Here is a 16,614-nt window from a genome sequence, read left to right as displayed (position 1 = left end):
TCATGTTCTTTATTGCTGATCCAGTGATATCCTAGAAGACTCTAGATTTTCCCCTTCATTTATAATATTTTTCAGCAGGTAATACATTCACATGCTACAAAATTTAAGATACAAATGGGTTTATGGTGCAACGTATGTCTCCCACTTACTTCTGCCTCCCAGAGCCCCCTATCAATTTACTTTCTCAGAACAACTTTTTTGCCTGTCCTTCAAGAAATATTGATTATAGACTTTGTGTGTGTGTGTGTGTGGGAAAATATACATAACAACACTGACCATTTAAGCTATTTTTAGGTGTAAAGTTCCATTAAGTACATTCACATTCTTGCACAACCGTCACCGCCATCCATCTCTATAACTTTTTCAACTTCCTATTCTCTGTACCCATTAAAGGATGACTCACCCTTCCCCCTTTATCCCCTGCCCCCCCCCACCATCTTTCTATTTTCTGTCTCTATGAATTTGACAACTTTAGGCAACTCATATAAGTGGAATCATATAACATTTGTCCTTTTGTGACTGGCTTCTTTCACTTAGCCTAATGTCTTTAAGGTCCATCCATATCGTAGCATGTGTCAAAATTCCTGCCTTCCCTCCCCCCCCGCCCCCAGTTTTATTGAGGTATAACTGGTATACATAAAACTACATATAATTAATGTATACAATTTGGTGAGTTTGAAGATATGTATACTCTTGCGTTAATTATCAGTCCTGGAAATAAACACGTATCACCTCCAAAAGTTTCCTTGTGTCTCTTTTTTCTTGCTTTTCTATTTCTTTGTTTGTGGTAAGAACATTTAACATGAGATTTACTCTTTTAACAGATTTTTAAGTATGCAACTCCTTATTGTTAATTATAGGCAGTACGTTACAGCAGATCTCTGGGACTTACTCCTCTTGTACATGTGTAACTTTATACCCATGGAACAACAACTCCCCATACTCCTCCCCCAAACCCCTGGCAACCACTTATCTATTGTCCACTCCTATATCTCTGATTGATCCCTCTTATAAAAAGAATTATGCGGCATTTGTTCTTATGTGACTCACTTAACTTAGCACAGTATCTTCCAGGTCCATCCATGTTCTCACAGATGGTAGGCTTTCCTTCTTTTTTTAAGGCTGAATAATATTCCATGGTTTATATATATCACATTTTCTTTATCCATTTATCTGTCGATGGACATTTGGGTTGTTACCATGTTTTGGCCTTTGTTGGTGCAGTGACTATGGGAGTGAAGATATATATTTCTTTGAGATCCTGATTTCAATTCTTTTGGATATATACCCAGAAGTAGGATTGCTAGATCATATGGTAGTTCTATTTTTAATTTTTTGAGAAACCTCCATACTGTTTTCCAAAGCAGCAGCACCATTTAAATTCTCACCAACAGCGTATAAGGGTTCTAGTTTCTTCACATCCTATCGACACTTATTCGCTTTTTTTTTTTTTTTTAATAGACATCCTAACAGGTATGAGGTGGTGATATCTCATTGCAGTTTGGTTTCCCTGATGATTAGTGGTCTTGAACATCTTGAACATCTTTTCATACACCTGTTGGCTATTTGTATTCTTCCTTTTTTTTTTTTTTTTAAGGCTGAGTGATATAGAGCTTGGAATATCATTCATCCTTAAAAAGGATATTTTTACTATAGACTTTTAAAATCTCAGTGCCTCTGTGGTGAACAGAAGTTGTCTATGTAAATTAGGAACTGTGGCATTTCTAGACTAGAGCTGTAGCCTTTAGCCTGGTGGCATAGTAGGCCAAGCTCTGAACTTGGAGCCAGAGTATCTGCATTTAAGCCTCCTTGTGGTTGTAGCTTGCTTCAGTTGGCTTTGACAGCTAGGTGCAATTAAAGACCCCCTGACTATTCTCTATAGGTCTTCTGGTGTACTTTGTTAATGTCCACCTTCGGAATATTCCGTAGCAAATGCTTTCGTGGAAAAGTGCCAACACCAGCATCTTATTGCTACCATTAATAAATATCCACAATATAAGAACAGTGTCATTGTGTCTAGTTGTTGATATTAGATACTAGGTAACTAATTGCAACCATATATTTGGGATGTTGATAAATGTTATAACTGCAATAAGAGCACATAAAAGAGAACTCAGTGAGGGCAGAGATTTGGGAGAAGGCTTTTTTCGGGAGATAATTTTTTATCTGAACTTGAAGGATGAGTAAGAGAAAAGGCTGGAAGAGAGCATTTCTGGCACATCTGTCAAGGCCCCGAAGTAGAAAGGATCAAAGGAAGCCCCTTGAAAAATTTCAAGTGGGAAGAATGGCTGGAGGGCTGAAAGCAAGTTAGCCTTTTTCATCTTTCTTGTTAATAAATATTTTGGGGAAAAAGACTTTGAAACTATGTAAACATTCTCTTCCACATAGATTTTCAATTAATTAATTAATTAATTAATATTAGTATGAACTTGTCTCCATACGAATACATCATTGTTTATTATTATGCTCAATAATCTCAATTTGACCAGTGGAAACCCATCAGTCTGGCTTCTGTGTCTTTTTGCTTGTCCCATTATTATGTGAGCAGTCTGTTGTTTCCAGGTACAATAAGATGTTCTAGGCGCCTCTTGTACCTTTGCCAGCCCTAGAATCAGTTGTTTCTTCAAGGAACGTTTTTCTCCTTTCTTGAAGAGTGGTGTTTAGAAGCAGAGATCTGGGGACTAGATGTGCTCATTGCTATTGTAAGTCAAAACACACAATTACATCTATGTTATTAGTCTATCTATCTATCTATAGAAAATTATGAATTTGTACCAATACTTTTAATTCGCATCCGGCACCACAGAATTTATTCTAGTTTTCTCCTTTTCCAAAATTTGTAAAAACATCTTCTCTGACAATGACAAAACTAGGTCCCATTATCCTTAGCATATTTAGTCATTTGACCAATCCCCTTGTTTATAACCAACATCCTGTTGCCACTATTGTTAACAACTACCTTTTCTTTTGCATAAATGCCTGTCTCACCTCAGTTGAGCTCCTGCATTCCATGCTGGCTACTCCCAGATACGTCATGTGAATGCCCTCGTCCCCTTGCATGGGATCTGACGCTCATGCCAAGCCACAGGGCTTTGATTCTTTAGCTAGGCTGCTTCCTTTTGGGGTTCTCTGAAACTCATCAATATACCACTTCTCCGTCAGCGAGGATGCCTTTCTCTCCTTGTCTGGGTTCTGGATTCTGTTACCTTGCATCATGCACCCGTCCTATCTTTTCCACTCTGCTCTGCTCTACCTCAGCTCTCACTGTACCCTTAACCTCCCTGCCCCAACCACATTCGGATGCCTCCATTGCTCTTAGGGGCTTAGAACTGAAGGAGAGAGAGAGAGCAGGGAGAGGGAAGGGTATCTTGTCTGTAATCTCACTATGTTTGTCCCGCTGATCACAAATGCCCCTCCAACTGAGATATTCTGTGACCCTATCCTGGAGAGGGGACAGATTCCCAGCTCTTCCTTGGTATTTCTTATTAACCCACCGAGTCTGGCTCTAGCTGTCCTTGCCTTTGCTTGCCTTTGTGTTCACACCTCACTGTTACTCTGGTTCTTGGTGTGATGCCCACTGTCCTGGTGTCCTGGGATCTTCTGTCCTTATGTGTGTCACCTGCAGGGCCTCTGCTCCAACTGTGAGAGAGCTTAGCTGGAGAGGTCGCCTCAGTGCCTGGCTCTACGCCTGCTTCCTATGTCCCTGTGTTTTTCCAGCTGCCCCTGGAGTTTTCTCAATAGTTCTTTGGACAGCATTGTGACTATTAAGTAATCTTTATGCTAGTTTGAGTGTAAAAAGGTCAGCTTAAAAGTTGCATTATGGACAATGCCTGTTTTAATTTCCTTTTACTCTAAAAACCTTTTATGAAACCCTGTCAGTTTACTTATAGTGGATTCATCCCCAAATTCTATTTTACCATTGATTCAGCTGTATAATTTGAAATATACATCTCTAAGCAAAGCATCTTTTAAATGTACATAAGCATTAGAAGGATGAAAATCAGTAAACAGAGATGTAGGACTGATTAAAAAGGCATGGGAGAGTGCATTTCACTTCTGTGCATAGGATTACCAAATATTTTCTTTCTCTTGAGAGTTACTGATGAACATTTCCAATTAGCTGTTGTGCCTGTATACCTAGATGTCCTAACAGAATACAGTTATAATACTTTCATTCTGGAGACTGAGAAGGCATTGCTGAGAGATGGTTAAGGAGGCATGACTGATGTTTGGGTGTTATTATGTTCACCTGGCTACCCGTGTGTGGGAAGATCATGGAGTCGGAAAGGGGATGGTGCAAGAAGAAAGCGAAGCGGGGTCTGAGTCTGGAATGTCATGGTGAGCATGAAGAATAGTAAAGGGGTGGGGGAAGGGCAGAAACCGCAGAGAATTACACTGAAGTCAGTAGGGCCCCCAAGGGACACTGGTCCACCTAGGGGGTCTGTCACAAGCCTCGCCAAGCCCTTGTGCCTGTCCCCAGTATCTTCTTCACCTCCATCTGGAGGACAATGAGTTGCTTCAAATGCGGGCAAATCTTTTGAAGGAGAGAAAAACACATATCAGTGGAGAGAAAGGGTGACGTGTGTTGACTTTTTATTTTCGGAAGCTGGGAGAGGCTTGAGAGAAGCCACGGGGAAACCAGAGGTTAACCATACAGAGAGAGGAGAGTGGAAACAAGGACCCCGAGTAAGTAAGAGTCCAGGACCAAGAGCACAGTGAGAAGACTTTGCCTCGGATGAGGTTTTTAAAAAAGGCTTTTTCAGGTATCCGCGCTTTGGTACATTTTCTAGCGAAGCAAAAGCAATGCCAGGACATCCAGCATGGGCCCTGGGGAGTGCAGGATGGATCTAGGCCATCTGGTGGACTCCGAACACCCGCAACCGGTGTGATGTGGGGTTGTCTCGCGTGGATCTGGCACATCCGGCGTGGATCCGGGACGTCCAGCGTGGATCTGGGACATCCAGCAGGGCCTGGGATGCACGGCGTGGATCCGGGATGTCCAGCAGGGGCCTGGGATGCACGGCGTGGATCCGGGATGTCCAGCGTGGATCCGGGACGTCCAGCGTGGATCCGGGACATCCAGCGTGGATCCGGGACATCCAGCAGGGGCCTGGGATGCACGGCGTGGATCCGGGATGTCCAGCGTGGATCCGGGACATCCAGCGTGGATCCGGGACGTCTGGCGTGGATCCGGGACATCCAGCAGGGCCTGGGACGCACGGCGTGGGGCCGGGCTACAGCAGGTTCCTGATACACAGGCTGCGCTGTACCGGTACAGGCTTCGCTGCACACTCTGCCTTGGACGAGCCCTCCTTGCAGTGGAACCAGATGTCAGTCCTGCCCACCACAGTGCCCTCGCGCTCCTCAGCTGCCCAGGCCATGTCCTTTGCGCCCAGGGTTGCTGTTCTCCTAGCGACCACGTGACAGAAGAAGCCCCTATGGAGCTGCTCCTCCAGGGCTGCTCTATTCTGGATGCACTCCAGCCTCTGCTCCTGGCTGCACGGGAGGGTGGCTGCTCCCTTTTCTCCCTAGCACCCCCCAGCGGATCCTGGGCCCCCATGGGACACTGGTCCACCTAGGGGGTCTGTCACAAGCCTCGCCAAGCCCTTGTGCCTGTCCCCAGTATCTTCTTCACCTCCATCTGGAGGACAATGAGTTGCTTCAAATGCGGGCAAATCTTTTGAAGGAGAGAAAAACACATATCAGTGGAGAGAAAGGGTGACGTGTGTTGACTTTTTATTTTCGGAAGCTGGGAGAGGCTTGAGAGAAGCCACGGGGAAACCAGAGGTTAACCATACAGAGAGAGGAGAGTGGAAACAAGGACCCCGAGTAAGTAAGAGTCCAGGACCAAGAGCACAGTGAGAAGACTTTGCCTCGGATGAGGTTTTTAAAAAAGGCTTTTTCAGGTATCCGTGCTTTGGTACATTTTCTAGCGAAGCAAAAGCAATGCCAGGACATCCAGCGTGGGCCCTGGGGAGTGCAGGATGGATCCAGGCCATCTGGTGGACTCCGAACACCTGCAACTGGTGTGATGTGGGGTTGTCCCGCGTGGATCTGGCACATCCGGCGTGGATCCGGGACGTCCGGCGTGGATCCGGGACATCCAGCAGGGCCTGGGACGCACGGCGTGGGGCCGGGCTACAGCAGGTTCCTGATACACAGGCTGCGCTGTACCGGTACAGGCTTCGCTGCACACTCTGCCTTGGACGAGCCCTCCTTGCAGTGGAACCAGATGTCAGTCCTGCCCACCACAGTGCCCTCGCGCTCCTCAGCTGCCCAGGCCATGTCCTTTGCGCCCAGGGTTGCTGTTCTCCTAGCGACCACGTGACAGAAGAAGCCCCTATGGAGCTGCTCCTCCAGGGCTGCTCTATTCTGGATGCACTCCAGCCTCTGCTCCTGGCTGCACGGGAGGGTGGCTGCTCCCTTTTCTCCCTAGCACCCCCCAGCGGATCCTGGGCCCCCATGGGACACTGGTCCACCTAAGGGGTCTGCCACAAGCCTCCGCCAGGCCCTTTCGCCTGTCCCCAGCATCTTCTTCACCTACTTCTGGAGGACAAGGAATTGCTTGGCCTGGTAGGTGAGGGGCTTGCGGGGAGTGGGGGTGCAGCTGGGGGAAGTAGTAGACCTCCAGGGTCAGCTCCAGCTTGTAGACACACTGCTGGTCGGGTGTGCTATCCTGGAGGTAGGTTAGGCTGTAGGCGAGTGTCATGGTATCCATGACACTGCCGGGCTGCTGCTGCTTGCGTGCGCAGTACAGCTGCGTGCTCACTGCGTACAGCTTGGGCGCCAGGGCGAGGCTGTGCAGGAGCAGACAGAGGGAGGCCGGGACAAGGGTATGAGGCACAGTTAGGTCAGTGCAACGCCCAACACCAGCGTCTGGATGGATCGCTTCTACTCAGGGAGAATGGAAGTGAAGGTGGGTGAAGATGCAGAGAAGTGTGAGGTTGGGGGACAGGAAGTGAAGGGAGCTCCGGCAGTGCCTGGAGCCTCGGAACCCTGGTCAGAACTAGTAAGGGCTTTGGACATCAGGCCCTGGCTGAGTCGTCTGGAGTTCAGGCATGTGAAAATCCCTTGCTGGCTTGTGAGTCAAGAGACTGTGCTGGAGGTCAGCCACAGGGTCTGGGTGAACATGACAGGACTGGGTGTGGAGGCAGCTCAGCTTAGTAGGCATAGAAAGTTCTAGCTTCATGAACCTCTGCATTAAACCAGGGGCCTTGGTAGCTGGAGGCCTGAGGCTGATACACTGGGTGGATGAGAAACTGAACAGAGGCTGAGTCTGCGGGCTGAAGAGTTTTCCTACCACTACTGGTTGCCTTTAGGGATCCAGGGTCTCATATGACGGAATACCAGGGCTGCAGTAAGGCTGATACTGCTATGATACTGGTAATGACTATTTCTAGCTTAAACACTTGACTGTGTGTGCCAGGCACAATTATAGGCACTTTACTTCATTTCATTAACAACTCTATGAGGTGGTGCTATGATGGTTTCCACTTCTTTTACTTAATGGAGAGGTTAGTATGTTTCTCGTTTCTACATCTGCTAAGTGCTGAGCTGTCATTAAAGCCAGGCTGTTGGTTTTGCTGGTCTGAGCTCTTAAAATGTTACCTAACCACAGTAGATTCAAGGGTGGGATCAAGAAACTGAGGCAAGGGAGGAGTAGGAAACCTGTCCAATTCACAGCTGGTGAGGGGAGAGCTCGCACACATGCAGTGGGACCCCGGAGCCTGAGGATTATGTCTTTACGTAAGCCTATAAAGAGAAATAGAATGAATAAAATAGGCAATGCTTTTTGGAATAAAATAGCTTGTGCTGTTTTGATTCCTGGACCTAGATCACGCAGTTTTTAAAACTTTAGGGAAAATACATATAAGCAAACATCACTCTAGGGCACTTTCTCCTTCCTGGAGGTTTGGCCTCTTTCTGCTAATGGAGCCGCTTAGGCTTTGTCAAGGCATGCCAGTGAGTGGAGAAGTGAGGGTTCGCTTAGAAAAATTCATCTTTTCTTAAAAATATATTTAAGAAAATAGCTTCGAATTATTTTAATGCCAAAGCCATCTTCTTTTTGTAGTCTTTCCCCCCACCAACCTAGTCACTTTATTCCACCTTATGAAAACACAATTTTCTTATCTCTGTTTCATGAAACAACAAAGCAAAGTGCTGTAGTTTGTTTATAGTAAATATAATTGATAGAGTAGAAAAAAGCGGGGAGCAGGGCTTTTATTAAGTTTTCATTGCTTGTGTTTCAGTGAAGAACTCTATACACCTTTTTGAATGGGTGAGATGGTAGAGACTGGGATGGGGAGAGTATCATATTCTCAGGAGTTTTTATGTGGCCAAGTAGTCAGACCTTGGCGGTAAGAAGCTTGACTTCGGTGAGAACCACCAAGGATGCCCCCTGTTATGTCTGCTTCCCTCGGCATGGAGTGCAGACCTCCATTCTCTTGTTGCCTCCCAGGGTTGGAGCCCGGCTGGGCAACTACACATCAGGCTGGGAAGGGATCCTCTAAAGAAAGAAAAACACCATGCATCAGTGTGACGCAATAGTGTACAGACTTGGAAAGAGCATGTGCCAATTAGTGTGACTGCAAAATGCTTAACATTAGCATACAGCAAAATTCTGATCGAAAACCTGGTTCACCTACAACCCATATGGACCATCTGATAAAGGAGACTTGGAATTTGGGATAAAAGATCTCTTCTAATAAATACCTCATGCTTCTTGTATTAGCAGACTCTGCTCTTCTTAGTCCTTCCTAGAACCCTACAACGTAGATATCACCAACTCCCACTTACAGACAGGGAAACTGAAGCACACATAAGTGACTTTGCAAAAGGCACACATCCAGAGTAGACTGAACAAGTTAACTTCCTGTTCTTGTGGTCTGCCTTTTTTAAAATCACAGAAGAGTCAGATTTGAAAGGACCTGTTTTAGGAGCTTCACTTCATAATGAAGGACCTGCAGTTGAGGGAGGTAGGACTCAGAACTGAGCAGAACCTCAGGTTAATGTCAGAGTTGGGACATTTCGAGTCTGGTTATATTTTGGTCAGAAGAAGAGGAAGTCACTATAACCGTGCTGTAGTTTCCAAGCGTTTAGTCAGTTGTCTGGCCTAGGGACACGTTTCCTCTTAGGAAATGACCTTATGGCTTCCTTTTTCCATGGTGAACCCTTCCTTCTCTCTTTTCCGTCCTACACACTTCTGTCCCTTCATCCCCTTCCCAGCCGTCTTCTCCATCTTTCCACTTTTTCTCCTCCTCTCCTCTCCCTCGTTACCTCTGCTTCTCTGATATCTTTATGTTCAACGATTTTTTTTGTCGCATTTAACTTTTCTTTTCTCATCTTCTCTTCTGATACTATCGTTTCCTATTTTTAAGATTCTCTTTCTGACTCTACTGAGTCCAGCCGATGGGCTCTAAGAAACTATATAATTAACATGATTCTGGCGATTGATTTGATTGAATGTTTTTAGTCTTTTAAACTCTTGAAAGATTGCTTCATATTTTCTAAATTTGTGTAGTCTTTGCTCAGCGTGGAAGTCTAGACACTCATGTGAGTCTTCATGAGGCGTTGGGGGAATTTCTATGCAAGCATTTCTGTGGTGATGTTGTGGAAAGTAATTAAAATGCAATGTCATTTTTCATGACAGTTCTTACTTTAAAAAATGTGAGAGATGTTAAGCTGTACCACAAATACTAATTTAATTGTGACTTTTAATGTTCTTAACGATAGTTTTTATATTAAACTGTTGCATACGACTTTCAAACTTCTTAAAAATAAATTTTCTGAGAGGCAAACCTTACTCAATAGGAAATCTGTTTCTCTGGTAGACAGCTGCAAGTGAGGTTTCTTTCCGTAGTTAATTGTCAGCGGTGTTCTGATTGTCAGAAGCACTCACGGAGTGATGCTGTGACCAGACAGTCGCTGTGGCTGACCTGTTTCCTTGATTGCGTTATCATATTTCACACATTCTGCTACACTTTCTCAAAGTAATCTTACCCTCCAAGAAGTACCAAGCATGAAAGCTACCGCAGATGCCGGTAGGGTAATGGGAAGCGCTTTACCTAAGCCCAGGAATCCCATTCAGCTGGAAACAAAGGCATTCCCTGCCTTACCGGTCAGATCCCTATAAGAAATTAATGCTTTTCAAGACTTTCTTCATGGACCCAAGCGGCTGATTGCCAAAAGGAATTTGTTTATTTCTGTGGTCGTGGTGAGCAGAGCTCTGACAATGACCTTCTTATAATAGATAGTTGGCCTAATGCAACGGAAATGTGATCTGCCCAACACCACGTCTAGGTCCATCCATAGTCCTGTTGCTTCTGTCTCCCCATGGCCACTCCCTTGCTGTAGTCCAGGCACCCCATCTCTTACAGGGGCCCCATTCCTGTTTTCCTTGCCTCTGTGTGATCCATTCTACACAGAAAACTAGAGTGACCTTTTAAGAATATAAATTAGGTCTTGTCTGGCGCACTTAAACCCCTCCGGTGGTGACCCATTGTTCTCAGGATAAAACGCAGACCACCGCAGAGGCCGGCATGACCTCTCTCTGCAGGCTCTGGTTTTCCCATCCTACCCACTGGTCCTCAGGTTTCGGCCACCCTGGCCTGCTTGTGATGTTTTTGGTTGCTGCTCTTTTTGGCCAGAACTTTCCTCACCTCATCTGGTTCCTCCGTTTCTTCAGTTCTTTGCTTACTTACCACCTCCCGTCAGGGTCAGCCCCGCGCTCCAAGTCAGCCTGACTCCCTTACTCTCCATTCCACTTCTCCATTTCTCTTCTCCCTAGTGCTTTCTGTAATTTGTGCTCCTTCGTTGCCTTAAGCCCGTTGTCTGACTCCTCCATCGGAGTGGAAGTTCCCCCAAGAGCAGAGGATTCCCTGTCTCATTGCTCTTGTTCTATCTTATATCCTTAATATCTAGTGAATATTAGGTAAAGATTCGTTGAATGAATTTGCTTCCAGTCTCTCAGGTTGTCCCGCTGGCTTTTGTTTTTTCCTCCCAGGAATTTACTCTGCCGCTCCTATCTAGGTATTTGCCTATTAAAACAGGCTGTTTGGAGAAGACTGGCACCGACGCATTGGAGAGTGTCAGAGTTTAGGGGCGGGGCATTTTCTAGAGGTAGAGGGGCTGCTTGGCTGCTTTCAAGCCATTCCAGGTTGGCAGCACCCACTCCTCTAGGCTGAGGGAGTCTTCTTGCAGCTGGCGAACACTCCTCGCCCTCCACTCGGCCAACCACAGCTAGGGCGGCTATGTGGTTTCCAGATTTTGCAAGCCTCACCATCACTTGGCTTTCCCACTTCAAGAGAATGCTTTGTGATAGCTTAATGTAGTGAGGATGTGGACTTCAGGAAAACAAAAACGGAACCAGAAATGTTTATATTTGTACTGCGCTTCTGTAGCGCGTTATCTCTCAGTCAGGTCTCTGCATAAACTGTCCAGATAGACAGACAGACAGACAGACAGACAGACAACAGGTAGATGTTATCCTCCATTTGATTATAAATTTGTATAGGCGAGGGAAACTTTACACTCTTCTGTATTTTCCAATCCTGAGAACATTGCATTGTGCTTAATTTCTCCAAGCTTCAGTTATCTCAACTCTGATATGGGATGATAATACCGATTTTCCAAGGTTAGTGTAAGGACCGATAACAATGTTTGTCAAGTCTTTACCTGGCCCTATGGGTTCTTAGTAAATGAACCTAATTTGAGCGGCAGGCTATATGGTCCTCTTATATTATTCAATGAATGCTTATTTGGACCCCGCCGAGGATATAGTACACTAGACATGGTGCTACCTTTCTGGAGCTTATGGTTCTGAGAGCTTGTGAATGGGGCCTCTGAAGATGGGCTTGGGCCCCGATCCTGGCTTAGCCGCTTGTTAACTGTGCAGCCTTGGACAAGTAACCTCTCTGAGTCTCAGTTTCCTCATTTGTAAAAGATAGGATAGACCTCATAGGTCTAAGAATTAAAGGGATAGTATTTGAACAATGTTTAGCACCGTTCGCAGGTTACCGAGAGTGCTGACTGGATGGTGACCTATTTATATTCCATTGATAATACTATGGCAGGTGTTGCCAGAGGGTAAGGTGATTTTCCTGCTTTTTTCTTTCCCATCTCCCTGATAAGTGCCACCTGGGACTTAGCTGTTTCCCAGGATATTGGGTAAGTTGGAGTCAGTCTGGTCTTCTTGAGTATCAGTAAGGCCTCAGCCTTTTACTTGTGACCTAAATATGTATTTTTAAACAGGCATTTGGAAAAAAAAAAAAAATTCTTGGCCAACAGCAGCACGTGTGTATGCACAGTTGGAACTCAGTGTCCTAATCATCCAAGGAAATGGTGACATCTGTCCTAAATTTCTATGGCCCAGGGAATTTGGGTGAATTGTATGTGTGTGGCGGGGATGCGGGGGGTAGGTTAAGAGGGTCGATCTGACTTGGTGGATGGGCTTTGCCCTTATGACTTTTCCAGTGGGGTTTTATGGAGAAGGGCAGGGCTAGTGTCCTCTGGAACAAAAGTCAAGAGTTCATAGACGATCAAGGATTCCTGAGTGAGGAGTAAGTCATTTGCTGACACACCTGGCAATTAGCTCTGTGTTAAGTATGTGGCTTTACAGGAAAGCTTTTCTGTTTCTCAAGAATGCCAAGAACTTGTTTTAAAAATAACCTTTATTGTTTTTTTCTAAATATAAAAGTAACCAATATGATTGTAGAATACTTGAAACAGTCATAAAAATACTAAAAAGAAAACTTAAATTTGCCCCTTATTCTACCATTTCTGAGCTTCAGTCCAATGAAGCCCATTTGCATGGCGATTTATGGACTAAAAAAGCAAGCTCTGCTCTGCGGTCTGAGGCACATTTGGGATTCATTGAAATTTTATTTCCTTCCCCATCACCCCCCCCCACTTTATTTTTTCGTCTTTATCATCTCACATTAATTTCCGTTTCCTGGAATCTGTGCTAATAAGAGGACTCTATTGACAGAATTATAAAAAAGCAAAGGTTCTTCAAAGGCTGGAGAAATAAGCGAGTGGCCTTTTTCTCCTTCAATTTTTGATGTCAGACCAATTTTTCAGTCTGGCCTCCCACGGTTCTCTCTGGTGCATGTATGAGAGTCAGAAGGAGTGAGCCTTTTATTTTTAGGCTGATATAAATGGAGGCAAAGTATGGGTTATATTTAAAGAAGGAGAAATCCAGCTCCTTTGCAAACCATCACTTTAAATAAACATTGTATTATTGTCCCCAAATCAAAACACTACTACCCCTCCAATGCTGAGTGGAAGTTTTCTTCTTGAGCATTTGCCATTCTAAGTGGTAGAAACTGTACACATTATGTGTGTTATAAAGTTTTTAATACATAACACATTGCCTGCATGTCAGTTGAATGGAATTCAATTTAAATAAGAAAAGGAAATTCCATTCTATTTGAGAAAATTCCAACTGCATTGATTATTTTTGGCTTTCACATTGTGATTTTTGAATAGATATACAATGCCCAGGCCCATAGTTTTTTTTTTTAAGAAAGTGTTCATTTATTCTTGGGTTACTCCCTTTGCAAAACACATAGTCAGGTAGGAACCTCATATAGTGCACATGAGGGAACTGAGGCAGGGATTTTGGACTTTGGATTTTGGATTTTGGATTTAAGCTTCTGGATTTTGATGAAGTTCACACAGTAAGTCAGGGGCACAGCTTAGAAATGAATAAAAGATCTCGTTTTCTATTTAATTACTAAAACCACCAGCTTACATACCCCCCCGCCCCCATAGAGTCCTAGATTTTGCCTTTAGAAAGCAAATTGCAGATATTGTTTTCCCTTCTTCCATTTGAACCTTTCCAGATAATTTCAGCAACAGGTCACAGATGGTGATCACCTGAACTGAAACCCGTTATGAATCTGAAACCCTTGGAAAGTACTACATTCTTCAGAAGGGGAGGAGCTCTCTTGGTACCAGTTCCCCTTAATGGATGCTGTCAATTCCTGTCTCCTTGTTTTTTCAGGCCTGGCCGGACTCTTCCTGTGTGTCAGGAGGTACTTGAGAGGACCTACCTGCTTCTGTCTCGTACAGTGGCCTTGACCATGGGGAAGGGCTTTCATGGCTATCTCCACCACCTGGAATTTTCATCTTGGGGAGCTATTCATTTGCTATGGCAATATATTTTGTTTCCTGTGAAGCTAGGTGGGATAGTAATTGTGAAAAGTAGCCAGAATAAAAAGAACCTAATGAAGGAGCCAGCTTAGTTTGCACCAATCTTTCTATCACTAAGTAAGCAGTAGAGTAAATACAGAGCATGCAAGCTCTTGGCTTGAGAGTACTGTCTCCCATAGGGTTTGGGGAGTGAGAAGTCATCCAGGATGAGGCCCAAGCAGACATGGAAACAGGACCCTTTGATGGGAACCAATGATGTGCTTCTTGCTATTAGTTACTTAAAATGCAGTAAGTCAAGTAAAATATTTGCCTTTAGCCACTATACTGCTGTTTGGACTAATTAGTGAGGAATCTTCACAGAAAAGCTTGACTTAAGGTCATTGTTCATTTTTGCTGGGCAGATAAATCGCTTATTTAAGAGGCCTTTTAACAGAGTGGCGTTAGTGATGGATTCTGGAGCCAGAGTGCATGGATTGGAATCCCAGTTCTGTCCCCTTCTCATTGTATGATCTTGGACAAGGAATTCAATCTCTATATGCCTCAATATATGGAGATTTAATAGTAGCGATTTTACAAGGTACAGATGCAATGAGTTAATATATGTTATATGTTTAAAAGAGTTTCTGGAACATGTTGTTCTGTTGTTTTCTTCTGTTATTATCACAATTATTTTTTTCCATTCTGGTTTCCATTCTGATTCTGGTTTTGTCCTATCTGAATTATGTGTATATGTGCATGGATATGTACTTCATAAGGCAAGAGTCTGCTTATATAGCATAGCCACGATGGAAATCAATTTGAAAATGAAATTAAATCAGGAACCAGAGGCATCAGATCAGCAACTGCCAACAGTTACAGTATGGGCTTTTTTTTTTTTTTTTTTTTTTGCAGAAGCTAATGAAAAGGCAGAATTCTTTAACCAGTGGTTTTAAAGTTGATAGAATCACCCCAACCCCACACCCCCCTGCCCCCGACCTTATTTTGTTCTAGACCAAGCAGCTACTTTCTTGGTGGGCTGGCCATTTCCTGATTATCTTCTTTTTTTGAAAAGAAATAATCATGTAGTGGAGCTCGCCTTATGCAAAGTGTGATATAGATCAATTTTGCATTGCAGTCATCCTCGCCCCTTTTTGCCACTCATGTCTTCCTATCACTCCTTCTCTCTAACTTCCGAGGGTGAATCAGAGCTGTACTGTGGCTCTCAGGAGCCCTGGCTGGGCCGTTTCACTCAGGTCTGCCTTTCTCATAGATCCTTCATCTTCATCCCAAAGTGTCCCACTCTTTCTGCTCCTGTAATCCATCAAGGCTTCATTCCCATAGGATGCCCAGGAACAGCTGCCATCATCTTCTTCCTGATTTTGATTTCTATCCAGTGACCCTGGCTTCTCTTCCAGGGTGGGATGTCTTGCCTACTTTCCTTCATATGTCAGGGTTTAGGATGCTAACGTTTTATTGAGTCAGAGGTATAAGCTGACCAAGGAAGCTATGGAAAGGGCTCTCTGAATGCCGCTGAGGGGCCTTGCGGCTGCTGCCCTCCTTGGAAATGTCTCGGCTTTCCTTCACTGGAGCCAAATGGATTCCTCGGTGAAGAGAGACTGAATTCTTTGAGCATGTTGGAGAGCTGGCGGGCAGTAGAGGGGGACTGGAAAGGGCCATTTTTAAGGGAGGCTTTGTACTTGGTGACCATAGTTGCTTCGTTCAGTGGAATCTGCTCACAGCTGTCCAGAGAAATTGTTTCCAGGGAATAAGTTCAAGGGAACAGAGAGGCCCTGGGAGGAATTAATTATTAAGGCCCATGGGGGTTAAAGAAGGCAGGGGCAGCCTGAAGGCCAGAGGTCAGATCCTGCTTCTATGCAATTCTTGAGAAATCACTTCTGAACTTCCAGGCTGAATCAGAAGTTGAGGAGAGCAGATATATCAGGAAGTGAGAAGGTGGGGAGGAAAGGTCCTGGCTACATGAGAAGAGAAAACTTTCCTTCAAAGCTTTAAAATAGAACAGTGAGTTTAAAGTATACAGTGAAAGATCACATCTGGTCAAGGCCTTGGTAACCAGGCAGGTCGGGACACCTGGTCTCTGAGACCAAGTCTGACAGTGGGCCCCAGAGTCTTCCCTCCTGGGTTCAGAGAGGGCCAGCTTTGGAGGAGCAGCTCATGAGTGTGGGACTTTTAAGAGGTTCTTCTCTCATCCTTGGAAGGCTCTAGCCTAATGAACTGTGCCATTTGGTGATCTCATTGAACCTCATGAATTTCTTTAAGATGGAATGAATGGCATGTGCTGGAATGGAACATATCCAGAGCAGTGTGGTTTATGCCAGCCACTAATGTCACCAGTTACATGATGTATGTCAGCATGACCCTTTCTCTATCACCACCACCCCCAACTGGAAAGGAACTGTGGTTTCCAATAGAAGCTGATGAATGAGAGATTAGTAATTATAACACATGGGCCAAAGAGGATGTTCA

The 16,614-nt window shown here is 44.7% G+C and overlaps 1 protein-coding gene across 1 annotated transcript in view; it reads left to right on the top strand.

Moving 5' to 3' along the window:
- The window catches only part of ADAMTS12 (ADAM metallopeptidase with thrombospondin type 1 motif 12), a 272,991-nt gene that overhangs the window by 19,520 nt on the left and 236,857 nt on the right, over positions 1-16,614 (top strand). The gene's annotated exons all lie outside the window — the stretch shown is intronic.

Source organism: Pteropus vampyrus, unplaced genomic scaffold (genome assembly GCF_000151845.1).
Source record: "Pteropus vampyrus isolate Shadow unplaced genomic scaffold, Pvam_2.0 Scaffold27, whole genome shotgun sequence".
Lineage (NCBI taxonomy): Eukaryota > Metazoa > Chordata > Mammalia > Chiroptera > Pteropodidae > Pteropus > Pteropus vampyrus.
This window is presented reverse-complemented; position numbering and strand designations above follow the sequence as displayed.